Source organism: Chrysemys picta, chromosome 15 (assembly GCF_011386835.1).
Source record: "Chrysemys picta bellii isolate R12L10 chromosome 15, ASM1138683v2, whole genome shotgun sequence".
Taxonomy (NCBI): domain Eukaryota; kingdom Metazoa; phylum Chordata; order Testudines; family Emydidae; genus Chrysemys; species Chrysemys picta.
This window is the reverse complement of record NC_088805.1, coordinates 16,167,261-16,193,425: the sequence shown is the minus strand read 5'-3', so window position 1 is coordinate 16,193,425 and position 26,165 is coordinate 16,167,261. Positions and strand designations below refer to the sequence as shown.

The 26,165-nt window shown below is 45.8% G+C and overlaps 1 protein-coding gene across 1 annotated transcript in view; it reads left to right on the top strand.

The window, feature by feature from the left end:
- Nucleotides 1–26,165, top strand: part of HIC2 (HIC ZBTB transcriptional repressor 2) — a 114,086-nt gene that overhangs the window by 34,437 nt on the left and 53,484 nt on the right. The window contains exon 2 of the mRNA XM_042841561.2: nucleotides 11,350–11,493. The gene's annotated coding sequence lies outside the window, so the exon portion shown is untranslated. The remainder of the gene's footprint in view (nucleotides 1–11,349; nucleotides 11,494–26,165) is intronic.

The window sequence follows — 26,165 nt, the reverse complement described above, 5'->3', positions numbered from 1 at the left end:
GCGGCCCCAGGGAGGAGGGCCAGGGGGTCTCTGCGCGCTGCTCTCCCCCCCCCCGCCCACGCCCCGCATCCCTGGCTCTGCAGCTCCCATTGGCCAGGAGCCTGCCTTAGCCCCACTGTATTGCTGACCAGGAGCTGCCCGAGGTAAGCGCTGCCCAGTCAGAGCCTGTACCCCTCACTCCCTCCTGCACCCCAACCCCCTCCCGGAGCCAGCACCCCAGCCCTGAGCCCCCTCCTGCACCCCAACCCCCTCCCGGAGCCAGCACCCCACATCCCAGCTCAGCCCAGAGCCCCATTCCACACTCCAAACCCCTCGGCCCCAGCCCAGAGCCTGCACCCCCTCCTGTACCCCAACACATTGCCCCAGCCCGGTGAAAGTGAGTGAGGGTGGGGGAGAGGGAGCGATGGAGGGGGCGGGACAGGGCAAGGGTGTTTGTGTTTGTGTGATTAGACAGTTGGCAACTCTAGTCATTAGTCCAGTGATTTAATCCTAACCCACTTTCTTGGTTGGTAGGCTCCAGTTGTGTTCTGAATGAAAAGCAGGGCTCTGTCCCTTCCTTTACAAAATGGAACTTCTCAATGCAGGTGAAGCATGTTGTGCTACAGATGGATCATCCTGGATGTTTCTGCAACTAAACACTTTTTTTTTTTTTTTTTTTTTTTTTTTAAGTGTTGTTGAAAGTCAGCAGTAAGCACTGTGCCAGGCAACTTTACTACACTGCTGCGGTGCCCAAGACCTGTATTATAGATCTGGGCTAATTTTGCCTTTTATAAATAGAGCATTGTTTTGCCACTAATTAATTCTAATTAAACTTCAGCTGTGTGCGGACATAACTGACAGTTTGTTTTGTTTTTAAAACGGGGTTTATTTTCTTTGTGAATGCATTTAAGTAGTTAGAGGGCAGGTGGAATACCTCAGTGATGGGTGCTGTAAATGGCTAGATGGAATAAGAGGAAACAAGATAGGTGTACAGGGGGCAAAAAACCTGCTCTTTTGAAAAATTATCCAAATCAAGGAGAAGAGCAAACTTCTAAGGTTCAGATATTAGTTTATCAAAACCTGATGTTTAACTCACTAAAACGAATACAGATGAAGAGCTGTGCCTGCCTGCTCCTAGAATCTAGTGCCTCTGGCAGTGCTGAACACTTTAACCGTGACACAGTACTGGACTAACGTCCAAGTACACTTCCCTTGCTGTTGTGCCCTTTCGTTAGCGATCACCAGAGGGAATTTAGATGCTGCTACAAAGAAGTTTGTTTGGGGAAAAATGTAAATCCTCTCATGCTCTGGTTTTGCATTGTATCTTCATGTCCGGGCCCTTAAATGAGATATGGAGATAAATTGGGTGCCAATTCACTGAATTCTGGGCGACAGAATGGGGGGGGGGGGGGGCTTGGAATATCCAGTTTCCTCAAATGCGACACTTTCCGAATTGACTGGGGGGGGGGGGGACGACACGACTGCTGTTCAGTGCCACCACTGAGGCTAGGTTTTTCTTTTAAATTAAGATCTGGGCCTGGGGAGGACCTCGAGAGGACATTTAGTCCATCTCCCTTCACTGAGGTAGGATGAAGTATACCTAAACCCATCCGTGACAGGAGTTAGTGTAACCTGTTTCTTAAAAGCCTCCAATAATAGGGATTCTACAACCTCCTTACATGACCTGTTAGGAAAAAAGTTTTAATATCCAATCTAAATCTCCTTGCAGCAAACTCAGCAGATTATTACTTGTCCTAGCCTCGGTGGACATGGAGAATAATTGATCAGTCCTCTTTTAAACAGCCTTTTTATTCATTTGAAGACTGTCATGTGTCTCTTCAGCCTTCTCTTCCCTAGGCTAACCATGCCCAATTCGGTCAACCTCTCCTCATAGGTCATGTTTTCTAAACTCCCCCCACCCCCTTCTCTCGACTCTCTCCAGTTTGTTCATGTCCTTCAAATGTGGAGCCTAAAACTGGACACAGTACTCCAGCTGAGGCCTCACCAGTGCTAAGTAGAGCGAAACAATTATCTCCCCCTGTTTTACATATTGCATTGTTAATGCATCTCGGAATGGCATTTCCCCCTCTTCCCTCCCCCCCCCCTTTTTTTTAAGCAACATCATATTGACTCTTTCTTTCAATTTGTGATCCACTATAACCCCACATCCTTTTGTGCAGTACTGCTGCCTAGCCAGTTATTTCCCACGTTGCATAGGGGCTTTTGATTTTTTGTTTTCCTTCCTAAATATTGTACTTTGAGCTTCTCTTTAGTGTATTTCATCTTGTTGATTTTCAGACCAATTTGTCAAGATCATTTTGAATTCTAATCCTGTCCTCCAGTGCTAGCAACTCCTCTGACTGTGGTGTCATCTGCAAGTTTTATAAGCATACTCTACTCCTTCATCAATCATTAATGAAAATATTGACTAGTACCTGACCCAGGCTAGATCCCTGTGGGACTTCAAGTGATACGTCCTACCAGTTTGACAATGAGCCGTTGATAACTGCTCTTTGAGTATGGCCTTTCAATCAGTTATGGTAGATGTGCAAAAGTCAGTTGGAAAAAGCTGACTGACTAACCATCTACTTTAGGTGTAAGGGTTTTTGTTTGTTTGATTCAGTGACCTGCTGCTACCAGTTCCATGTTTTAGATAACATGCCCCTACCTAGACGCTACACCACCCTTGACACTGAAGGTGTTCAAAAGTAGGCAGCATGGACTCTGGATACACGAAGCAGTTCTTTACCCATGTCATGAACATCCAGTACCCACACTAATGATCCTGTTGCCTGCGTTTTTTCTGAAAATCTCCCACCATGGTTGTAGCATGAATGTGAACAACACAGAACCACATGCGTTCTTCCTCACTGCCCTTTCTGGACCTGTTCTAAGCAGTTAGATGATGCAACTGGAAGTGTCTGAGTCGCGTCTACATTATGGTTTCCACTGCTGCCACCACCATTAATAAAATCTAGGTCCCAGTTTTCCTAGTATATATACAGCCAGTGCATGCACCTGAACCAAGGGTGAAAGCTTACAGCAAGTGTACAAGGCAACAAGCCATTCCAGCATTGTTCCAAAAAGCATGGTTGAGGTTTGCAAGTTTGTATGCAGGAGTACAGGCTAAACATTTTTAAAGTGCTTAAGTGACTTAAGTCTTCCCTGGGGACTACATCGTGAGATGCAGCAGGAAGGCTTGTGTGTTCAAATGACCCTTAAAGCTATGCTGGTGGGAGCTTTAACTCCAGGAAGGACTGTCAAAGGGATAGGGACCACCGGAAAAGCAGCCGACTGGCCCTCCAGCCTAACCTGTCCCAGTAAAAAAAGTTAAGTTATAGAAACACAAAGTAGGCATTCTGGCAAAGAACATGATAGAGAGGGAGGTGGGGTCTTGTTCATGCCCTAAGCCAGTGGTCTCCAACCTTTTTATGCCCAAGATCACTTTTTGAATTTAATGTCAACCTAGTATCTACTCCACCCCTTCCCCAAAGCCCTGCCCCGCTCACTCCATCCTCCCTTTCTCTGTTGCTCGCTCGCTCTCCCCCACCGTCACTCTCTTTCACCGGGTTGGGGTTTGGGAGGGTGTGTAGGCTCTGGGAGGGAGATTGGGCTGAGGCAGTGTTGGGGTGCAGGAGACGGTGTGGGGTGCATGTTCTGAGAGGGGGCGTCAGGGCTGGGGCAGGGGGTTTAGGGTGCTGGCTCCAGGAGGGGCTGGAGGTTGGCGTGTGGCCTCCTGCCGGGTGGCACTTACCTTGGGCGGCTCCCAGTCAGCACACAGCAAGGCAAAGGCAGGTTCCCTGCCTACCCTGGCTCTACGCCGCTCCCGGAAGGGGCTAACACATTCCTGGCCAATGGGAGCTTCGGGGGCAGTGCTCGCAGGCAGGAGGAGCACATGGAAGGAGACCGCCTCCCCCAGGGCCGCGCTGGCTGCTTCCGGGAGCGGTGTGGGGCCGGGGCAGGCAGGGAGTCTGCCTTAGCCACAGCCCCACTACACCACCGGAGATCATGATTGAGAGAGATTCTCTAGGATTGACCAGTTGGTGACCACCACCCTAAGCAAAATGTGATGGCATGGGAAGGATTCAGATTCAGAAGTGACTTAGTAGCATTAGTCCTCTTGACTTTCTTAGGCCATGTCTATGCTACAAAATTACGTGGACCTAACTTACATCAGCATACAGTCACAGCAGTTATTAAATCGCTTGTGTGCACACACTTGGCTCATGTCAGCAGTGCGCGTCCTCACCAGGAGCACTCGTATGGATTGTATTGTCCGTGCGGGGCCTTGCGGGACGGCTCCTGAAAGCCAGCAACAGTTGATGTAAGCAATGCAGTGTCTGCACTGACGCAGCGTCGACCTAACTACATCGACACTGACACTACGCCGCTCGGGGAGGTGGTGTCACTACGGGCAGGTCTACACTAAAAATGCTAATGCCACTGTCGCACTTAAGTGAAGATGCTGTGATGACCATGGGAAAGAGCTCTCCCATCGGCATAGTTAATCCACCTCCCTGAGAGGCAGTAGTGATGTCGATGGGAGAGCTTCTCCCATTGACACAGCGCTGTCTTTGGGGAATGGGGGGAAGGAGGTTGGTATAACTGTTCCGTTCCCCTCCCTCCCCCCCACCCCCCCGAGTTATACCAATATAGGTCTGTAGTGTAGGCCTGGTGCAGAGAGGCATTTATGTTGGCGGTAGCCAAATTTAAGTGAAGACATTTCCACAGCTAGGTTGACGCAAGGCAGCTTACCTCAACCTAACCGTGCAGTGCAGACCAGGCTAAAGTGACTTAGGAACTTGTGTCACATTTTTAAAATTTTACTCAAGGTCTCCTTTGCCTGGCTGCCAACAACTGTCTTCCATGCCTAGAATGGGAATCCTCTTCAGCAAGGCAAGGCTGCTAAGGAGGCTCAGAATTTTCCCCAGGAACTGGGCTGGGAGAGGCCTTTGATTCTGTTGCCTTTGATCCCCATTGTCTTTAATATTAAAGAATAGGACTGTGGGACCCTACAAGAAACAACTGGCAAACAGCCTCTCTGGAAACCACTCTTGCTGCCTGGGGCCATGCTACATTCCGGAGACTTGCTGCAAAGAGCTGCCTTCTCAGCATGCCTCCCAGGCAGGGTAGTGGGTGAGAAAGGCCTGCTATAGATCCCATTCTAATGTTGCCTCTGCCATTGGACTGCAATACTCACAGAGAGTCATGGCCGGAGCCTGGGACCTTTCTGAAGCGTGTTCAAAACAATAGGTTGGTGCTATTTGTGTTCTGGTTATGATGGCTTAAAGCAGAAGCTGAGCCGTAACACGTGTGTGTGTGTGTGGGGGGGGGTGGTTCAGTCATTCATGCTGCACAAAAAAGTATACTGTGTGTGAACTCCTGCCACGCATTACTAGGAAGCAAACATCTCCTGCATTTTAACCCTCCTCTCCCCCCCCCCCCCCAGTTGTTCAGTGATGTTTCTAGAGGAGGGATATTTCTTTAGATGAGAGAGAAGAGAAAATTCTTATTTCCCAGCTGATTTGGCCGATGTTCACAATGTTATTCTATTATTAATGTGGTGTGCGGGGAATAAAGATCTACATGAGTGAAAATGTGCCCTGCTAATATTGGAGAGATACTGTATAACTTTGCCTAAGGATAAAATGTAACTTTAATTGAAAGCTGCTGTAACCTGGTAGGCAATACTCCATCTCCAGAATCTCGTTTTAAAAAAAAAAAATTCAACACAGAGCCAACTCTTACCGCTGTCTCTCTTAGCTCTACATGTCCTCTTTGATCCATGCATGAACTTCACTATTCCAAAGAGCAGGGTGGGTAAAAATCATATTTTTAATAATTAAAAAAAAAACCCCTACAGTTTTATTTAAATTAGATTTCATTTAAATACAGGTTGTCTTTTTTTTTTTTCTCTTTTTCTTTTTTTTTTTTCTTTTTTTTTTTTTTACACCTAAACCTATTTAAAATTAAATTTGAAATTGACAACCTACATTAAGGCCTAAACTTCATTATAATCTATTAGAATAATTTAATACAAAAAAATTAAGCAGTATGTTTGCTGCCAAGTTTTAAAGAAAGTCAAACCACTGAGCTGCTGGAAGTTACAGGCTAAACTCCTGTAACCACAGTTGTTAAAGAGCTAAACCAGCTTTTAACAGTAGTCTCTCCTGCAGATGCAGAGAATATTTTCTTCATTTTAGTTCAGTTAATTAAAACAGTTAAACCAATTGAGAGCTGAAAATGCAGGAAAGTTTGTTTTCCTCTTCCAATCTATGAATTAAAAACTAGGTGTGAGAGGGTAAGATCTACTAGTTTTAAAATCTTGAAGGTCAGGGTGACCAGAAACTATCAGTTCAATTCATTGACTATTCATACTTCCTTCATTTAATAAATCAGTTTTCTTACCAACACATGTTTTGGTAAGAAAAGAGTTAATGTATCAGGCACTTTTAAAGTAGTTTTAATTTAAAAAAATTAATTGTATATTTTGAATTGAATTTCCATCCAAATAGAGCTTGACACAAATCACATTTCTTATTTGCGAAATTTTTTCTTGCATCTTTAAGCATTTTCTAATATAGTAAATGTAAAAAGTAAGAATCTGAATAAAGATAAAGTTGAGCTATATAATTTAACTGTGTATAGATATAGTGTAGTCTCCTGGTTAGCAAAGAGAAGCATCAAAGTTAGTGTAAAAGCTATATTTATTTGTAAATAACATGTTAAAAAGAATCCACCTACTTCAGGAAAATTAAAGTACAGTGCAAAATGCAATTTAAAAATCAATAATTTAAATCAGGGTTTCCTGCTTGCTGATTTAAATTAATCTACCCTGCCCAAGAGACAGACCCCTTGCCCATAGCCACGGGTTTTTATATGAAGATGTGTGCTTCCCAAAAATATATGAATTCAGCAGCAAAAAAACTACATTAATGCAGAGTTAAGGTTGCTTGGTGGTAGGTGAGCCCCTTGCAGAACACTGAGCTGAGCAAAACTTAACTTCTCAAAACCAGGAAATGCTCACTTAAGGTTGTCCATACAATCTTAACTCCGCCCTCATTTCAGCAATGCCTCAGTATGCCCCATTAACACACTGTTGCAACAATGTCCAAGCTCTTAGCATAGCCTGGTCACACTCACTCGCAGGATTCTATCTAACACTGTTAAAAGACAAAAAGGGCAGGGAGTGGTGGGGAGAGAAGTTGCCCAGGCTACTTCCCCTCTTTGTGCATAGAGGGACAAAGGTTCAGACTCGAAACATCATCAGTGGCAAGGTGTTCACTGGGGCAATGGTGTCAGCACATTCCCTTGAACTACTCAGGCAAGCACAAAGGCTGCCTAGAAATCGTTTTTTCTTTATTGGCACATGCACACTTCAGTCCTTCCAGACTGCACATCTGTGCAAGGGAAATGAACGTGTTCTTAAATACCATTCACAATTTGGGTCCTCCAAAGACTTAGTGGGTGCCATGCACTACCTCGGGTGAAAATTGACCGATTGGAGACCATTTTGACACACATTACAGCAATACAGTAGTTTGATCTTCAGCTCCATACAAAAATACCCCAAGACAAACCCTAGAAACTCTTTCAAAAAATTTTTTCTCCGTTATTGTATCTCTGGAACCCCGGGCTCAAACGACTCCAAATGTGGGTCACTAACCCTACTGTGCATTCCCACAAAGCATAGTAAATTTCAAGAAAATCCATGAAAAGAACAGGAGTACTTGTGGCACCTTAGAGACTAACAAATTTATTAGAGCATAAGCTTTCGTGGACTACAGCCCACTTCATCCATGGAAGCATTTATACCCCTGAGCATAAGCGCTGACTCCGTGGGTGCTCCAGGGCGGGAGCACCCACAAGAAAAAAAAAGGTGGGTGCAGAGCACCCACTGGCAGCCCCCCTATCAGCTCCTGCCCACTCCATGGCTCCTCCCACCCATGGATCAGCGCCTCTCCGTGAACAGCTGTTTCGGGGAGCCTGGGAGGGAGCGGGGAGGAGCAGGGATGCAGCCTGCTCGGGGGAGGGGGCGGAACTAGGCGGGGAGAGATGGGGCAGAAGTGGGGCCTTGGACAGAGCCAGGGGTTGTGCATCCCCCAGCAGGTTGAAAAGTTGGCGCCTGTGCCCCTGAGCAATGCAGTTACCCCGATCTAACTCCCAGAGTAGACAGCACTATGTCAATGGGAGGGCTTCTCCCCTTGACACAGCTACTGCCTCTCGGGCAGGTGGAGTACCGACACGGAGTGGGAGAAGCCCTCCTTTTGGCATAGGTATCATTTTCACGGATTATCGTCCTTTAAACAGGAGGGCTTGAGGGACGATGGAGGGGAAAGGCTCCTCTGCTTGGCCATCTGTAGCACTGGAAGCTCTGAAAGGTCCGAAGTGGCCCATTCCTCACGCTGTGGTGATCTGAGCTGAATGCGAACACCCCATGGAGCTGAACACCACTTGAAACAGCAGTGAGATGTGTGAACTGCTCCATCCCTCTCGTGTGTGCTTTAGAGCCTATGAAATAGATGACGTTTACCTGTTCTCTGCACCCCACTCAAAGGGGCAGATCCTGGCTCATGTGGGGAGGGGGCCTCTGACTCTTCCAAAAGGACAGGCTCCCCCCAGAACCAGCTCACATGGCGGGGGAGTAAGGAGGGGGTCCAACCCCTGTAGATGGGCATGGTCCCTCCAGATTCTGGAGTGCACAAGGGCAGCAACAAGAGGGGCTCAGACACTCCCAGAGGGGCAAAGCTCCCCATATCTGAGCTATAATAAAACCATGCAACACCCTATAGTTTCTCCCTTTTTTATAGAGCGCAGAACTGAGACCCGGCAAGTTTGTGTGTTGCTTGAGTTAATACGGTAAGTCACTGTAAATAGAGATTAGAATTTAAGACTTGCTGATTCCTGGTCCCTGGCTCTAAGTTTATGACTATTATGATGTACCTAGTTTCAGGCCGTACTTTATTTGTTTTCTCCCACAGTCTCTGAAGAAGCAGCACAAACTTGGAGTATTAAAACCCTTTTTGTAAAATGTCAGCTTGTAAAGGAAGGATGGCAAATTGTAATCCAGGTCTGACCTGGGCTATTTCCTCTTCCTCCGTTTTTCACATAGCCTATGGGATGAAGGAGCACAGCTGAGTGTGCTTGCTGTGCAGTTGCCACTTGCTCGCTGCAAACACCCCAGTTGCACAAGTGGCTCAAACTTTGATCTTTTTGTTGTGGAAATGAAATCTGAGACCAGGAAACCTGCCCTTAGTCACAAACAATGCGGTGGACATTACCCAAACCCAGCTGGAAATGCAAGTGCAGCCAAATCTGAGCAAAACAGACACTTTTCCGCCCAGCCTTTGCCCTCTGGTGTATATGACCTGCTCTTACCAGTGGCTTCCACTCCAACTTGCCCAGCTCTGTTTGTGAATGCAGGCCCTAGTCCCACACCTGAAAACACAAATCCAAATACTCCCAAGTGCTGTTGGGGATAATGTTTAAACCACGGGTGCAATTAAGCTTTTAAGCAGTGAGCCTATTTGGTGAGGGACACACCTATTGCCCAGGACAAGCAATGAGAAATTATCAGTCTTTCAAGCTGACAGACTGTTCCCCAAATACTGCTGGGAGGGCTAGAAGATGCCACAAGACTCATAACTTCTGGTATTTATTGTAATAACTCTGAACAGGCTCTGTGTGGATGGTCGATGCTGCCCCAGCAAGGTGGAGCTCTCTGTATTTGAATAATACATTGGGTAATGGATTGTGAAAACGGTGTTGCTGGGATCCAGGGCATCATCTTTACTGCCCCTTAAAAACTTGCTGTAAGCACCTTGGTCATCACTGGAGGAAGAAAGGGGGCAAGTCCAGTTCCCCTCTCTTACGAATTCAGTGATTCCTTCTGGCCTTGGAATCTATGTGGTCATCTAGACTGATCCCCCTGTGTACCAGGTCATAGAACTTCTCCAAAATAATTCCTAGAGCATATCCCTTAGAAAAACATCCAATCTTGATTTAAAAATTGTCAGTGATGGAGAATCCACCATGACCTTGGGTAAGTTAACCGCTGGAACAATTACTCCTTATTTCCAGTCTGAATTTGTCTAGCTTCCTCTTCCAGCCATTGGATCGTGTTAGACCTTTGCTACATGGAAGAGCCCATTATTAAATATTTGTTCCCCATGTAAGTACTATGGCCATCCACCCCTGAGTGACGTAGTTCTATTGACCTAATCACCAATGTAAACAGCACCATGTCCCCAGGAGAGCTTCTCCTACTGACATAGGTACCATCTCTATGGCGATGAGAGAAGCTGTCCCATCAACATAGTGCAGTGGTCCCCAACCCAGTGCGGCGCCTGTTGGGGCATTTATGTGTGCTCGCCTAGTGCCCAGCAGGGGAAAGAAGCCGCGGCCCTGCGCCTGCTGGGGACAGAGAACTCCGGGGCTGCAGGCACCGGTGTTCTCTGTCCTCACGGCTTCTCTCTGGATTCATATATTATGTAATATTAAATATGATTTTTTGATATTATTTAATGTACAAATTCAAAATAAGCCTTGAAAAATTGTTGGCGCCCGCCACACTCTTCTGAAAACATGAATGTGCTACTGGCCACAAAAAGGTTGGGGACCACTGACCTAGTGGCATCTTCACTAAAGCACTACGGCAGCATAGCTGCAGCGTTTTATGTGTAGACAAGCCCTTAGACTTGTAACCCAGTCACTGCTTAACCTTCTCTTCGTTAAGCTAAATAGTTTGAGCTCCTTGAGTCTATTGCTATAAGTTAGGTTTTTCTAATCCTTTAATAATTCTCGTGGCTCTTCTCTGAATCCTCTCCAGTTTATCAACCTCTTTCTTGAATTGTCAGCACCAGAACTGGTCACAGTATTTCAGCAGTGGTTGCACCAGTGCCAAATACAGAGGTAAAATAACTTCTCTACTCCTATGTGAGATTCTCGCATCCCAGGGTTGCATTAGCTAGTTTGGCTACAGCATCACATTGGGACTTCATGTTCAGCTGCTTATCCAAAATCTCTTTGAGTCACTGCTTCCTGGATAGAATCCCCCATCCCATAAGTATTCACCACACTCCCACAAAATAAAACTTCAGAGTTCAGTTTTAGAGTTTCCTTGTTCTCCTGCTATACACTCTGGAGCCATAAAGATCAAGAAGACCAGGCCCCAAATAATGCTTCCCCAGCTCTAGAGAACAAAGAGACCATAGGCAAGAAGTGTAGCCCACTTTTTGAAGTAGGGGTGAGGGTTTTGGTCTCTGTGGCATTGGATAAGTCACTTTTAGGTGCCTAATATTAGACAAAATTTCCAGGCTTCAATACTTAAGTAAAAGTAGACTTTTCTCCCCCGCCCCCCTTTTCTTCCAGAAATGACGAGCACCCACAACTCACATTGAAGTCAACATCTTTGGGTCAAGTATGCCCTCAATCACAGCCTTGCAATCTCGGTGACTTCAGAGGGACTGTTTACCCATCTGTCAAACGGGTATAATATTTATAGCTGCGCTCAAGGTAGGTGAGTCATTGATTGTAGAGCAATTTGAAATCCTCTGATTTGGAAAGTTCGAGGGGAGTGCAAACTAGTAGTTGAATCCCTTTTTCCACTGGGTAATGGGGCTTTGGATGGAGCATCAGAGAGAATACTAACCATGTGGTAGTATCTAACTACAAAATTATACTAGAAATTGGAAATTAACTCTTCCACATGCAACCTTCAGTCTGAGAAGTACAACTTATTCTTGTCTATTGAATATAAAATACACCAGAACATAGATGCAAGGTGCTCTCTATTGCTTGTCATCCCAGTGATCTCACACCACATTATAGCTTTGCTCTTAGTCCCTGTGATGTCATCAGAAACAGGATCTGTATAGACTTGAATGCTTGGACTAGGATTTAGAAATGTGATGTTAGCTAAAGTGTACTGACCAGTTTAGTCTGCACAGGGTCTTAGAAGCTGCATGGTTTGGTTGCTAATCAGCACCGAAGGGGGAAATTATGCTGCCCTTCAGGATCTGTGCTGTTTCTGTGCCTTTTGTCATCTTCCCATCTTCCTTTCCCTTTTCTCTGTCTTCCCTGTCTGTGCCGCCTCTGTTCTTCCCTACAGTAACTCCCATTCCATCTGCTCAAATGTAAGCCGTGATCAGCAATTAAATAGTTAATGAAGTGTTGTCGTTGGGCTTCAGGATTAATATCCTAATGAGATTAATGAGGGGTGGGCAGTCCACATCTTTCCGGCTGCTTGCAGACCTGGAAAGATGCTGCTGCAGGGCTTCACACACTTATTTGGATTTCTACCTTCGTAACCATGAAGGCTAGAAATGCTTTTTCAAAACAAAAGCTTCAGATTTTACAGTATCTGAATGTCAATGGCCAGACAAGTCCATCAGCTGAGCTTGATCTGGCCTGCAGATCCCATTGTTTGACGTCTCTGGTCTAGAGGAGGTGGGCTCAGAATTGGAGAAGTCTGGGCTCTATGTCCAATTTCCCTCTTTATTGCTTTGCGACCTTGGGCAAGTCATCTAACCTTGCATCTGTAAAGTGGCGAATAGCACTGCCAAGCGCTATGAGATTCTTGAATGAAGTGAACTATTTAAATACAAAGGACTAGTCGTGTTCTCTAGAGTCACAAATACCTTTTTCTAATGATTTTTCGGAATTGTATGCTGTGCTGAGGAGGGGAGCTAAGCAGGAGGGGGAAAAAAGGCACTTCTCTTGATAGTGAAAAATGCCCGGTCTTTTAGCTTTGTGCTTCAGCAGAAGCATGTGGGGCTTTGCTCTATCAACACCATGCGGGGTGCTGTTTGTTGATTGGGTGTCCCCTGATATCTGATGTTCTAAGCATCCCTGCATTGGCTGTATTTTGACTTCCATTTACATCTAGAATACCTGCTTACTTCAGCCAGCTGCAGCATAATACACCTAAAAATTGGGGGGCCAGGGAGAGATGGTTTTGGAATGCCTTGAGAGTTGACCAGCAAACAGGTGTGGGTGGCTAGAATTGCACTTGGAACCTTGTCTGGTCTTTGATAGGAAAAAGAACAGCCTGAAAGATTCTGAGGACTTGAGAATGAATTAAATGGTGACATTGCAAGAGTCAAGACTGTGATAGTTGGAACAATTAAGTGGGAAAAGGGATTTTTAGTCCGACTCAAGCTCTTTTCATTAATACATATTTAACTTTGGGGAGAGAGAGTTTTTGTTAAAGACTCGATACACTTGCACCTTCAATTAAGGAGTCCGCACTCTCAAAATACATCCTCAGAGACCCCCCTAATGACTAGTATCCCATTGCTGAGATTTCCAAGGAGGGAGGGGGACGAGGAAGACAACAAGCAGAGAAAAAACACAACTATACCTTCATTAGCCATCACAAAGAAGGAAAAAAGCACGCATATCTAATTTTTAGATGTTTTCTTTCAGCTGCTAAAGGCCATTAGCCCCTCTGATAAGGGGAGCTTAAGCTTCTGAAACAAAGCAAACTGGTTTGAGATCCTACACATTTAAAAAAAAATGCAGCTGCCTTCCTAAAGTGCTGGGCAGGATTCTGATTTCAGTTTTTCTACTGTAAAATCTGGAGTAATTTAACTGATGGGATGTAAGTGCAACCACAATCTGGTCCACTAATTTTGCTGCTTAATAGTCTGTTGGTGACCCATATATTCTCATTCTCTCTCTCTCACACACACACACCTTTTTTTAGACTGAAATTTTTGGCCTATTTAGTGTTGTTCAAGGGCCACTTAAAATTATACCCCATCTATCATCCAGCCGTGGTTTAGAGATGGCAGCGACTATAAAATGAGATTTCCATGTGTAAGTTTCAGATATTGTCACCAAAAAATGCAGTGGATTTCCCTCCCTCCATCCCCCTTCATCTGTTTAATTTCCAGGACATATGTCTCAACTGAATTTGTGTTGGAGTTTGTAAAATGGCCTGGATAATAGGAGAAATCTGATCACACAATTGAGGTTCAAAACCTAACCACCAAACAGAAGTTGCAATCCTTATCCACATATTGTCTCAATATAACATCTAGTGACATGTATTTCCCTCCACCCCATCATGAAAGTGGTATCACAATTGAAATGAGCCAGGACAGGTATTTCTCCTACCTCCCTCTTTCTGGTGGCTGGGCTTTCAGCCTTTTGCTTTCCACTGCACCCCCAAAGGGCGTGGGTATTAGGGAAAGGGGGGAGAGAGAGGCTCTCACACCTTGTTGTGCCTTAATGCTTACACTGCAGAATCTCTAGCTTATCCACCCAGTGTAGTTGACTGTATATGGAGGAGGGGGAGAGAGCTTGTGTTGCAACCTCTGAGAAAATTAGTTGTCTCTATTTTATCTTTTGCAGCTGCAGCACTTCTCCTCCTTTCCTTCCCCCCCCTTTACACGACTGGTATGTCTGAACCATATCCTTCAAAACCAGTTTTCTAAGCAGATTAGATGGGTAGCAGAGACAGCTATGCAATCAGGCAAAAATGTGAGCTCAAGCCTTCATTTTTTGCAGTGGCCAGAGCAATAAGCGTCTCACACCTGGATATTTTTTTCTCTCTCCTGTCTCTCCAACATGTTGTAGTCTGTCCATTGCTGTAGAGTGGAACTAAAAGTTCATCCTAGGCACTAATAATGTTACAATTTAATATTGAGCAGGGAGGTGATTGGCTCCCTGCTAGCAGAAGGAATTCATGTTTGAAGCAGTAGGCAACTGCTTCCTGGCTACAGTTATTCACCACATGAACCAATGTCCCTCCGGTATGTTCTGACGTTCTTGATGGGATTATCCTACCTTGGGTGACTGGTACTGAGAACCACATGCTCAGGCCAAGTCTACTGTGAAAGGTTATGTGGGCATAGCGGCATAGGTCATGGATATGGAAAAACCACACACCCCTGACCAATGTAGCTATGCTGACGTAGTTCCATCTACGCTGAGGCTTATGTCAACCTAAGAGGGCCTCTGCTGACCTAGCCAACGTTGTTCAGAAAAAATGCTTCTGTTGGCATAGGCGTCTATACTACAGCACTATGTGAGAATGTAGAAAACCCTCTTCAGTATCCCACTAAGTCAGCCGCGCTGACACACGTGGTTTCATTGGTCTTGCAACTGTTGAAACCAGGGCTCCCTGGTTCAACACCAAAAGACTTTGTAAGCATCAGTAGTGGGTTTCAGGTCTGGCTCCTTCTATATGCAAGCAACTATAAATTGCATTCAGGGTTATCTCTTAATCTCTGTTTGGAAAAACCTACTTAACCGCTCTTGCAGGGTGAACGGGCAGTTGGGATCGGTTAGAGGGCTGAGTGGCAGGTCCGGGGACAGGAGGATTGAGTGAGCTGCTGTCTTCCTTTCTGGAGGAAAAGGTGGAGTTGCACTTCCTAGGAGACATTTGCTACTTCTCTGGAGGATAGAAAGGAACCAAATGTGGAGTGGGCCAGAACTCCGTTCCCTTCAGTGAACAGAGGAGTGTGTGAGTGGGTAGGAGAAAGAAGGGAGAGATTTAAGATCTAGATAATATTTGAATTATTAAGCTAGAGAAGAGAAGCAGGGGACTGAGATTTCAGGGGAGAGAAAATAGAGAGGTGGGGGTGTGGGGAAAGGAAGGAAAGATGAAACATGCCCTAAAAACAAGGCAAGACAACCTACCCTATGATCTGTGCTAGGAAAGAAAGTGGAATGAAGCTAGAAAAGGAAAAACTAACATTTCCAATATTAAGTAGAGAATTGATATTAAAAACGTTGTTGTATACAATGCATAGTTATTGTATTCCTTTACATTTCAGGTAGCATAGCTTTGGGGAAGGCATGGTAGCAAAGGCCCCGTCCCCCACCACATATCTTACTGTAATCAGAAACAGAAAAATCAAATCTCCCAGCTAAAGGAGGAAATAAAAAGAAAGCTGGTCATATGTATCACAGCCATATTGAGAATGTCCAACAGCAGTAAAATACAACTGTAAAACATGCATTGAAGGCTTAAAATCATGAATAAAAACAAAGGTATTTTTTCCACTCTGGCTAGTAGGCTTAGTCCTTGGGCTAGTAGGTGCTGGGTTGAGAAATTTACTCTGGCTTCAGGGGCAATTTAAGTTTAAGATTCCATCAAATCCATACTCAGTCTGTATAAGTTAGTCTCCTTGTTGCCTTTATATTAGATGTGACAGATTAATATGTTTGAGGGCAGATCACTGCTAGACTAAATCTTTCTCTGGTTATGATTCCTTACAATTATAAAACAGTCACAGGGTTATAGGGTTTATAAAGAGGTTTATTACAGTTTCCAACATTGGAATTCTGTGGGCTAAGTGTTTTTTAAAGAAGTAAATCAAAATATATGCACATCCCATTTCCCCTTCCCTAAGATGTACAAGAATTAGGAATAAACTATACTACTTTTATAGAGGAAAACTACTAAAAATGACTGACTGCACATTGGTCCTTATGCAGCATCTTATTGTTTGCAGTGGCAGGGTAACCCTGCACCCATTCTTACAGTAGGATCCTCCATTGAGTCGTTATGGATGATCTAGACACATACATGTGGGGGTAAGAAAGAACTTGCAACATAAAGAACCTCCATACACACTCGCTTCTTCACTCACTGGGTTGAGGCAGTATCAATGGCTCAAGCAGTAGAAGGATGGGCTCTACCTACAGGCACCTATGTTGAGTAACCTCTGTAGCAGGGGGTCACAAAATTCTTTCCAAACCCCACAGTCTATTTTTGCCATGATCTCGATCTTCCAATCCTTTTGAGGTCATGGGGGGGTGAGGGGGTAAGGGTGTTTACTCTAATTTCTAAAGACCCTTTCTATAGGTGTGAAACAAGTCTAAAATACCATTTTAGAGAAATTTCTATGATAGAGAATGAGCTTCAATCAATAGCTTATTTTTAAGGTATCCCAGAATTCTACAGCACAGAGAGAATTTATTATAACTCCACAGAGAAGTTATCCTTCTATGTAAAATTTGATGGAACTTTTTATGAAGGTAATGACAGCTGGGAATAGGTGCCAAGGAAGGGATGCAGGTTGTAGCTAGTGGGTAAAGGTGTACGTGGGGTTGTAGGATACCTTCTGTGCCCCTCGAGCCTGTGTTATGCTTCCCAGAAGTGCCATTTACAAATGGCGAGACACAGAGCTACCTGGAAATTCTGTCAATGATTGTCCAAAGGAAAATGCAGTTTCTGCAAAATCAAAGTCTTCTATGGGGAAAATCGATTTTGTTGAAAATCTTCAGCTCCACCCCCAATTAGGAAAATCAAAATGAAATAATTTTGGGTTGGTTCAATGAGGGTTTTTTTGTTTGTTTGTTTGTTTTGTTTTTTAAACTGATCTGAAATATTTTGTTTCCAATCAGTTCAACAAAACATTAAACTGCATTTCCCTGACCGCGCATTCCCTTATGGGAGTTGTTGTTCAGGCCACCTTTATCTTCTATGGGCCAGGATTCCTGGAGGATTATGCCTTCCCATAATGAAACACAGATTTTCCTGTGACAGAGGTTTAATAGCACACTGACTGGAAATGAAACATTTCAGCTCCGTTCAATAAACTGAAACTAAATAACTTCAGTTTGGGGAATGTCTAACTGGTTTGATGGAAAATGTCAAACTGAAACATTACAACTTTTTGGAAACACACTTTTCAGACTTTCTGTTCTGCAAAAAGTTTCACAATTTCACCTTTGTGCCCTGACTCGGGATGAAGACAAATGTTGAAGTGTCAGAATTCCCTGTGGGATGGAAATTCTGGGTTTTGCATAGCTCTAGGGAGGAGGCAGGTGACAGCTGTGAGCTACAGGGTCAAGGCAGCTGGTTCCTAAAACCTGGTTCTTCTCTAGAGCAGAATATGAGAGGAAGGGAGGAGGCAGGAATGAGAAGTTGCTGTGGGGCAAGGGTGAAGCAGTGGCAACAGCCAGAGGAAAAAAATTGCTCCTTAACCTTCCTGCCCCCTTAGTTCCTTGGAGTCTAGTGGCTGCTAGGTTTTGGTGGTCTTGCTGTGCCCCCATACCCCTGCCTGGTATGAGAACTCTTATCTTCCTGGATCATTTGCTTAAACACAGTCCAGTATGATACACCATGGATGGTCAAGATGCAGGGCTTCATCTTCCTCAGTGAGGTGGCCTGGATAGCCCCTCTTTAGGGTCAGTTTGTGGTGCTTCTTGCTGAGAGCAGGAGTTTGTTCAATTGGATGCCCTGTGGTGCTCCCTCTGTAGCACTGTCTGTTAAGAGAATAAGACTCGAGAGGTTTCTGAGCAGTTCGCTGCCCTGTACTGAATGGAACTGGGTGCTTGGGCACACTCGTCAAATTTTGTTACCGTTCAAATTGACTTACTCTTTTTTTCCAAAGAGGGACTTGTGGCCAAGTGGTCTGAACACAGGACGGGAAGTGGGGAACGCCTAGTTCTAATCCTGGCTCTGACCAGGACTCTGACCTTGGGCAAGTTTTCTAACATCTCTCTGCCTCACTGTCCTATCTGTGAAGTGGGAATAAAAATACTTCCTGCCTTCACCTGGATGTTCAGATAAAATAGTGCCTGTGTGTATTGCACTGTAGAAGTATTTATTATTCATTATTATTATTAATTATTATCGTTCACAAAATTAGTGTCTTGAGTAGAAAATTGATACACTTCATCCATCAGCAGTGCCCTTTGAGAATGAGTAGCTGAGTAAAGAGGGACTTGTGAAAAGACAAACCCAGGTTACACATTGAACAGGTTTCTCCAGTATTATTGCCTACATTACCAGCCAAGCTCCCTTGTAAGTAATCATCAAATAATCAGCCTGGCTCCTTTTGTGAATGGCTTGAATCTGTGTGGTCCTTCTTTGTTAGGGCAGCTCGTGGGCTCTGAAAGCTTCTACACCCCCTGTTCAGTACTGCAGAGGCTGGTGGCACCAGCTGCTTGTGCCTGAAACACGCATTTGCATGAGACAGTGGCCTTCTCCCCCACCCTCTTTACATTTCAAAATGTATTTCCCATCTTTTCAACCCCTTCATTTTTATGCCCCTCTCAGAACTTTTGATGTACTTTATTTTTATTTTGCCACATGCCTATTTTTACCAAGTAAAGCTCAGAGGAGGGGGAAGTCTTCCTTCCTTCAGAAATAAAACCGCAGCCAGTGTTTGGAAATTTCTTAACAATAGGCCATATGGGAGTCCCAAACTATTAAGCTTTATTATTCAGAAGGCAGAAAATGTGGTTTGATATTCAATTGATGTACAGCATAAATGAGAGCCACAAACTAGGCTCCCTTGAGCTGGGATTCAAGTATTCTTTTGAATATAACAACTAATACTTTGGCCTAGTTCCACAGAATGCATCCAGCTTGCTGATCACAAGCCAAGAAACTGTAGGCTATTCCCTCTACCCACCTCCCCCTCCTTCTCAGAAGCACTTTCCTCTCCTGCCAGCATGGGCTCTTGCCCTGAATATAAATCTCCTGATATTAGTTGCTCAAAGAAGACAGAGAGGGCATAAGCACGGGCTGTTTGTTCTTTTCCTCCCCTTCAGAATAAAGTTTACCCTTTGCAAGATTCTGGTCAGGAACTACAATGGCTGGTCCAGGTGGGATCCTCTTGGTGCCTGTTTCTATAGCCACTGAGGAAATAGCGTATACTGAAACAGGTGAACATGCCTCTTCCCCAGGTTACTTTGAAGTGGTGACAGAGGACACATGGGAGAGGGATTTGTGGGATCCAGAGATTGGAACTGGTTTCAGTTTCCTTCTGTGACCCTATTTGATGTACATGTACTATAATTTTCCTCTCTCCTCTGTGTTGACTATTCCTCTTAGCTATGCTGTTCCCTGGGGAAATGAACCCACAAAAGTTGCTTCAGGATCCAGTTTTTTTATAGCCTTGAGCAGCCCCCAAACCAGGCAAATTCAACTGAGAAAAATCAAGTTTGTGTTTTAACAGATGGTCTGTAAATGTTGTAAAAAGCAATCACACAAAACTACATTAAAAGAACATTAGTAAGGTTGCTAAGTCAAGTTATGAAATGCCACTATTAAGGTTGCCCGTGTAACCTTAATTCAGCCTTTTGTGCATATGCATTGATTCAGGCTTTAGTTACATGATCATAGTATTTTTTCCTCATAGGATGCTTGTCTCATACATTGCAGATGGATCTGCTCTGGGGATGATTCAGGGTTATGTATGTCTGTAGGACCCAGGCTTTGCTCGTTGTAGCAGTTGGAAGGAGTGTAATGAGTGAGGCCGGGGATTGCAGGAAGAGAAGGGACAGTGTCACAGTTAAGACAGCTGACTGCTGGAGAATGTGACTATTGCTGCCTCTGCCAGAGTTCCTGTGTGATGCTAGTTAAGTCACTTAAACCAAACGTTGCCCAGTTGCTCACTAATTGTCTGTTCCTCATTTTCTGGGTGCCCAGCTTGAGACCCCGGGTCTGATTTGCAGAAGTGCTGAGCACCCACAGCTGCAACTGAAGCAGCTGAACTCTGCTTTGAACAAATGAAGTGCAATACGATAAGTGCTCTGCGGGCCTAGACCTCTCAAACTGTACACCCAAACTCAGTGTTAATTTTGACCTTAATCTGACTCAGTTTCCCAGCTGCAAAATGGGGATAGTATTCCCTCAGCTCACGGGGTGTTGTGAAAATAAATTCATGAATGTTTCTGAAGTACTGAGCCTATAGTGATGAGCACCATAGAAAAACCACTGTGGAAATTGATAACTGTGCCTCAGAGCAGGGTTTGGATAGAATACAGTGAATAAGGCACAGGGCCACACATTGTGCAATGAGAAAACAAAATTGTGAATAGCTGCTCATTAAGTGAGCGCCATCCATCCTGAGCACTGAATGAGGCAGGGGGCCTGTGGAAAAAAAAATGTGCTCATGCATATGTGTAAAGGGACCAAATTAAGGCTGCACAGGCAACTTTAATTCTGGCATTTCCTAAGTAAGGATGCCTTAGTAAACTGCTAAGTAAAACCTTAGTAAAACTGCTGGTAGTTCCTAGCTTCTGAGTGCTTGACTTTACGACATTAATGTCCTTTTAACATGGTTGTGTGTGTTTTTAATGGCCTACTTTAAATAAATAAGAATTAAAAAAAGCAAACTGAAAAAGTTGATTCCATCATATTGACATCTAAGTAGGTCATCAGCAGGGTTGGAACCTTTAGGTGCACCACACAGACCTCTGCCACTTCAGCAAACAGAGTAACTGATAACTGTAGTAGGCTGTTATCCTGTGTGGACCAGCACTAGAGGAGGATGGGACACTTTGCCAGTGAGTTTCACAGATATTTGACAGAGTCTGAGGGTTTGTCTATACTTGACAATTTACCAAAATAGCCATTCTGGAAAAAGTATTTAGAATGATACACCTCTACCCCGATATAACGCTGTCCTCGGGAGCCAAAAAATCTTACTGCTTTATAGGTGAAACCGCGTTATATCGAACTCGCTTTGATCCGCCGGAGTGCGCAGCCCCGCCCCCCCCGGAGCACGACTTTACCGCGTTGTATCTGAATTTGTGTTCTATCTGGTCGCGTTATATCGGGGTAGAGGTGTAGTAGTAATTAAGCTGCTAAATCCTGAAGTCTGAGCATGAGAACTCTTCCCTCCCCCCCCCCCCCAAAAAAAGTCTCCATAACTTGCCCAGATTTGGTCAGATTTTCACCAGGGCCACCCCCATGCTAAAAGTCAAGTTCTACCTTCAACACATTAGGGAGACTAGAGCTTTTCAAAAGAGACGTTTGCCAGAATTTAATATGGGCCAAACAATATATTTTCCCCCATATCCTCCCTTGGAAATGGCTGAACTATCTTCCTTGAAATTTTCTTAATAATAATAATTAATAATAAATCAGTCTGAGGCAGACACAGCATGGAAAACTTCAGCCCAATCAGTTAAAACCTGGTAAAATTATGAGCAACTGAAAACACAATCTTATGATGAAACGTATCAAGCAACCTTAATAGGCAATGCGGTCAGCCCCACTTGTAAGATTACATTATATAAAGCAAAATGGTGGTTTGTTAAGATATTTAGGTGTATCTGTATTCTGGGTTTTCCTAAATTCTTGTGCTGCAGGACTCTTGGCATGTCAATAAATATTACTACTCTCTGGTTTTATGATAAAATCCTTAGATAATCCAAGTTTGCGGAGGTTTCCCCCCCCCCCCCCCCCCTCTCTTTTTTTGAATCTGAGTTCCACAAAGGAATTTAGTTTGGGCTGCTGTAATTCAAACTGCATAGGTTGGAGGATTCCAAACTTGGCCTGACTTGTACTTTCCTTAAAAGCATGCAGAGTCCATGTAAAAACTTCTTTATGAATGTGTTAATGCAATTGCGCGTGACAAGCCTTCGCATAGCAGTGGACATAGGTTGTGCACACTGTAGTGAAGGCTGAATTTCAGTGTCTGTTTTTTTTTTCCTCCCGCCCGCCCCCCCCCCCCCCCCATTTCCCCTTTCAGTTGCACATAATACATGAAGTTTTCTATCTTGACTCCCTTAAATTAAAGGGATTTTTTTTATTTACACCTGCATCTGTTTAGTGGAGGGAGGGGAGAGAATTTGTCATTTATTTAATTTAGTCAATAATGCCTAGCATCCCTAATGTGCTAGGCATTTTGCCACCCTTTTTGGATCAGAAATCTTTTACCCTAATAACTTAATAATGGAGGAACATAGAAAGCTCAAACATCCCTTTGACTTGTGACCTCTCTTAGGTCTGAGGAATAAGCCAAATTGGAAGAAAATCGGTCCAAAGGTTTTAAAGTAGGAAAATGTCACATATGTATAAGGCCGTCTATGCTACAAGTACAACCGTGGCTTTTTAACTAGTTCTTGTCTCAACTGTGTGTGTTGTAACAGGCATAAGTTAATTTTATGTCCACATTGCAGCTCTCTTCACAGCACAACTGTATGTTCATTTCCTTGGTGTAGACACACCTATCACACTGGCTAACTCGATATAATTGCATTCTGGAACAATCCCATACTGTCTCAGCGGTATTCTTGGAAGACTTACACATAGAGCAGCATTAGCAGTGATTGGAGCATTACACACTGATACCCTATTACTATTAGTTGAGAGGGAGCAGAAATAGCAAAATTGCACATGCACAATAGGGTGTGTAGGGGGAGCTGTTCTATCCACGGTGCAAAAAACTGCATTGAACTGGTTCTAGGAAGACAGTCGTGTCTTCTGGCAGGGGTGGAATACTGTAAGTTGCCAAACAAGGATTAACCTTGTGATGTATGAACACAAAGTATGTTTGGAGCTGTTTATGCAGGTAACTGAGAAACTTGGTTTAAAAGTTGTGGACAGGACCTGTGTATTTAAATACCATTAACTTGTTTACGTGCAATACCTCTAACATACGAACAATCCCTACAATTACAAAAAATCTGTGTATGCTGTGTCAGGACAGGCCTGTCTAAGACTGACTATAAAAACCAACAGGCTTATAACTTTATTTTGGCCTGGAATTTGATATGAGCTTCTAAGACTGGAAGTGAATGTGTGTGGTTCTTCTTCGAGTGATTGTTCACGTCCATTACACATTAGGTGTACGCGCACCGCATGCACGGACGTCGGAAACTTTTTCCCTTAGCAGCTCCCGTCGGGCCGGTAGGGCCCCCTCCTTCCCGCCAGAGCGGCGCCCCGCTCCAGGGTATATATATCCCTGCCGACCCGACCCCTCCAGTTCCTTCTTACCGTCCGTGGCGGTGTTGGAACAACTCTGTCTCTCGTCTGAGAGTGTCCCTTAGCAATAGTCATACCCGAGGCCGACCAGCCGTTCCCGGTCCCGTGACCGCCGGTACCGTTCCAGGTCCAGGTCAGCGAGACGCTATTCTAGATCCTGGTCGCGGAGGCGCTACTCCCCAAACCCGGACCGGCACCATCCTACGGCTCCGCCGTGGCCTTCCAGGTCACCGTCCGTGGTCTCGGGGACTGAGTCGGACCGGTACGGTGGATATGGCCATAGGTCGCAGGCCAGCAGGGACTATGGCCATTCTCAGTGGGGCCAACCGAGCCAATGGCCATTCTGGACACCCTGGACCTACCACCAGCAAGGGCCCCCATCGAGGGCCTCGAGATCCGGGCCACCGGGGTACCGATCCCGCTCCCCGCGGCACCGCCCGCCATCGCATAAGGAGGCAACGGTCTCTAGACCACCGGAGCGGGAAGGAGTGGACTCGGCACAGAGTACGGTACCGTCCCAGTCCCACACTGCGGGTCAGGCCCCAGAGGAGCAACTGGTCGATGCCAGGTTGCAGGACAATGAGGATGGGCAGAAGGCCCCGACCTCTTCTTCCTCGCCAGATGAGGCAGTAGCAGGCACCATGGTGTCCGGCCCTCCCCCGATTGACCATCGGGCACACCAAGACCTGCTTCGCAGGGTAGCCCTCAATCTGGGCTTGCAAGCGGAGGAGACCGTAGAACAGGAAGACCCCATGGTCGATATCCTGAGCCCAGAGGGCCCCTCCAGAGTCGCTCTCCCGATCATACGGACAGTACAGTCCAACTATAAGACGGTGTGGCAAACGCCAGCCTCCAGTGCATCGACTGCAAGAGGCGTGGAGAGGAAATACTTCGCCCCATCTAGAAAGTTCGACTTCCTCTTTTTACACCCGTCCCCTTGTTCGCTGGTGGTCTCGGCGGTCAATGAGAGAGAGCGTCATGGCCAGCAAGCTCCGGCCCCCAAGGGCAAGGAAGCTAAGCGACTGGACTTGTTCGGGAGGAAAGTCTATTCCTCTGGGGGCCTTCAACTGAGGATCGCCAATCAGCAGGCGATTCTAAACAGGCACAATTTTAACTCTTGGGCATCAGTCGCCAGGTTTAAGGACTCCCTCCCACCTGACGCGCATCAGGAGTTCACGGCCCTGGTGGATGAGGGGATGGCGGTGGCCAAGACCTCATTGCAGGCCTCCCTCGACTCAGCCGATGCTGCGGCTAGAACAATCGCGTCAGGAGTCGTGATGAGGCGTTCGGCGTGGTTACAGGCTTCAGGTCTTCCACCAGAGGTGCAAACCACACTGCAGGACCTCCCGTTTGAAGGTTCGGGCTTGTTCTCCGACCAAACGGACGCCAGGCTACATAGCCTTAAGGACTCGCGTGCGACCCTTAAGTCGTTGGGTATGCACACCCCGGTAACGCAGCGTAAGCCCTTTAAACCCCAGCCACCGCAGAGGCAATACCACCCTCGCCCCCGGCACGAGCCTTACCGCCGTCGAGGCAGGGATAACAGGCGGAGACGTAACAATACGCCTAGCCAAGGCCAGAGTCATGGCCAGGGCAAGCCGCAGCCAGGGAATAAACCAGGCTTTTGAAGCTACGCCCGAGGACAGCGTACCACTTTCTATACCGGATCCTCCTCTGGGTTTCAAGGACCGCCTGTCCCATTTCTACTGGGCCTGGTTGCGCATAACATTGGACCGCTGGGTCCTGCGCACAGTGAAGGCGGGCTATACCCTCCAGTTTTCCTCGCCCCCTCCCTGCCATCCCCCTTCCCCGTCCCTCTTCAGGGACCCTTCTCACGAGCAACTCCTCATACAGGAGGTACAGACCCTTCTCGCTGCAGGAGCAGTAGAAGAGGTCCCACCAGACCTAAGGGGAAAAGGATTCTACTCCAGATACTTCCTGATCCCCAAGGCGAAAGGGGGCCTCCGTCCTATTTTGGACCTGCGCGATCTAAACAAGTTTCTGATCAAGGCGCGCTTCCGTATGGTCTCCCTTGGAACTATTATCCCATCCCTGGATCTGGGGGATTGGTATGCTGCCCTCGATATGAAAGATGCCTATTTTCACATCGCAATCAATCCGGCCCACAGGCGGTTTCTGCGCTTCGTTGTCAACCAGCGCCATTTCCAATTTACGGTCCTGCCCTTCGGCCTGGCATCAGCACCACGAGTGTTTACGAAGTGCATGTCCGTGGTAGCAGCCTTCCTTCGAAAAAGAAGGATGCGTGTGTTCCCGTACTTGGACGATTGGCTTCTCGCGGGCAGGTCGGAGGCCGAGGTCTGATCTCACGTGACGCTGGCCTTGCAGACGTTCGACAAGCTCGGCCTCCGGGTCAATGTGCCCAAGTCCACGTTAGTCCCCACACAGAGACTGGACTTCATAGGTGCGACCCTGGACTCGGTAGCCGCACAGGCAAGCCTACCAGAGGCACGGTTCATGTCAATTCAGAGAGCCATAAGCTCAGTCC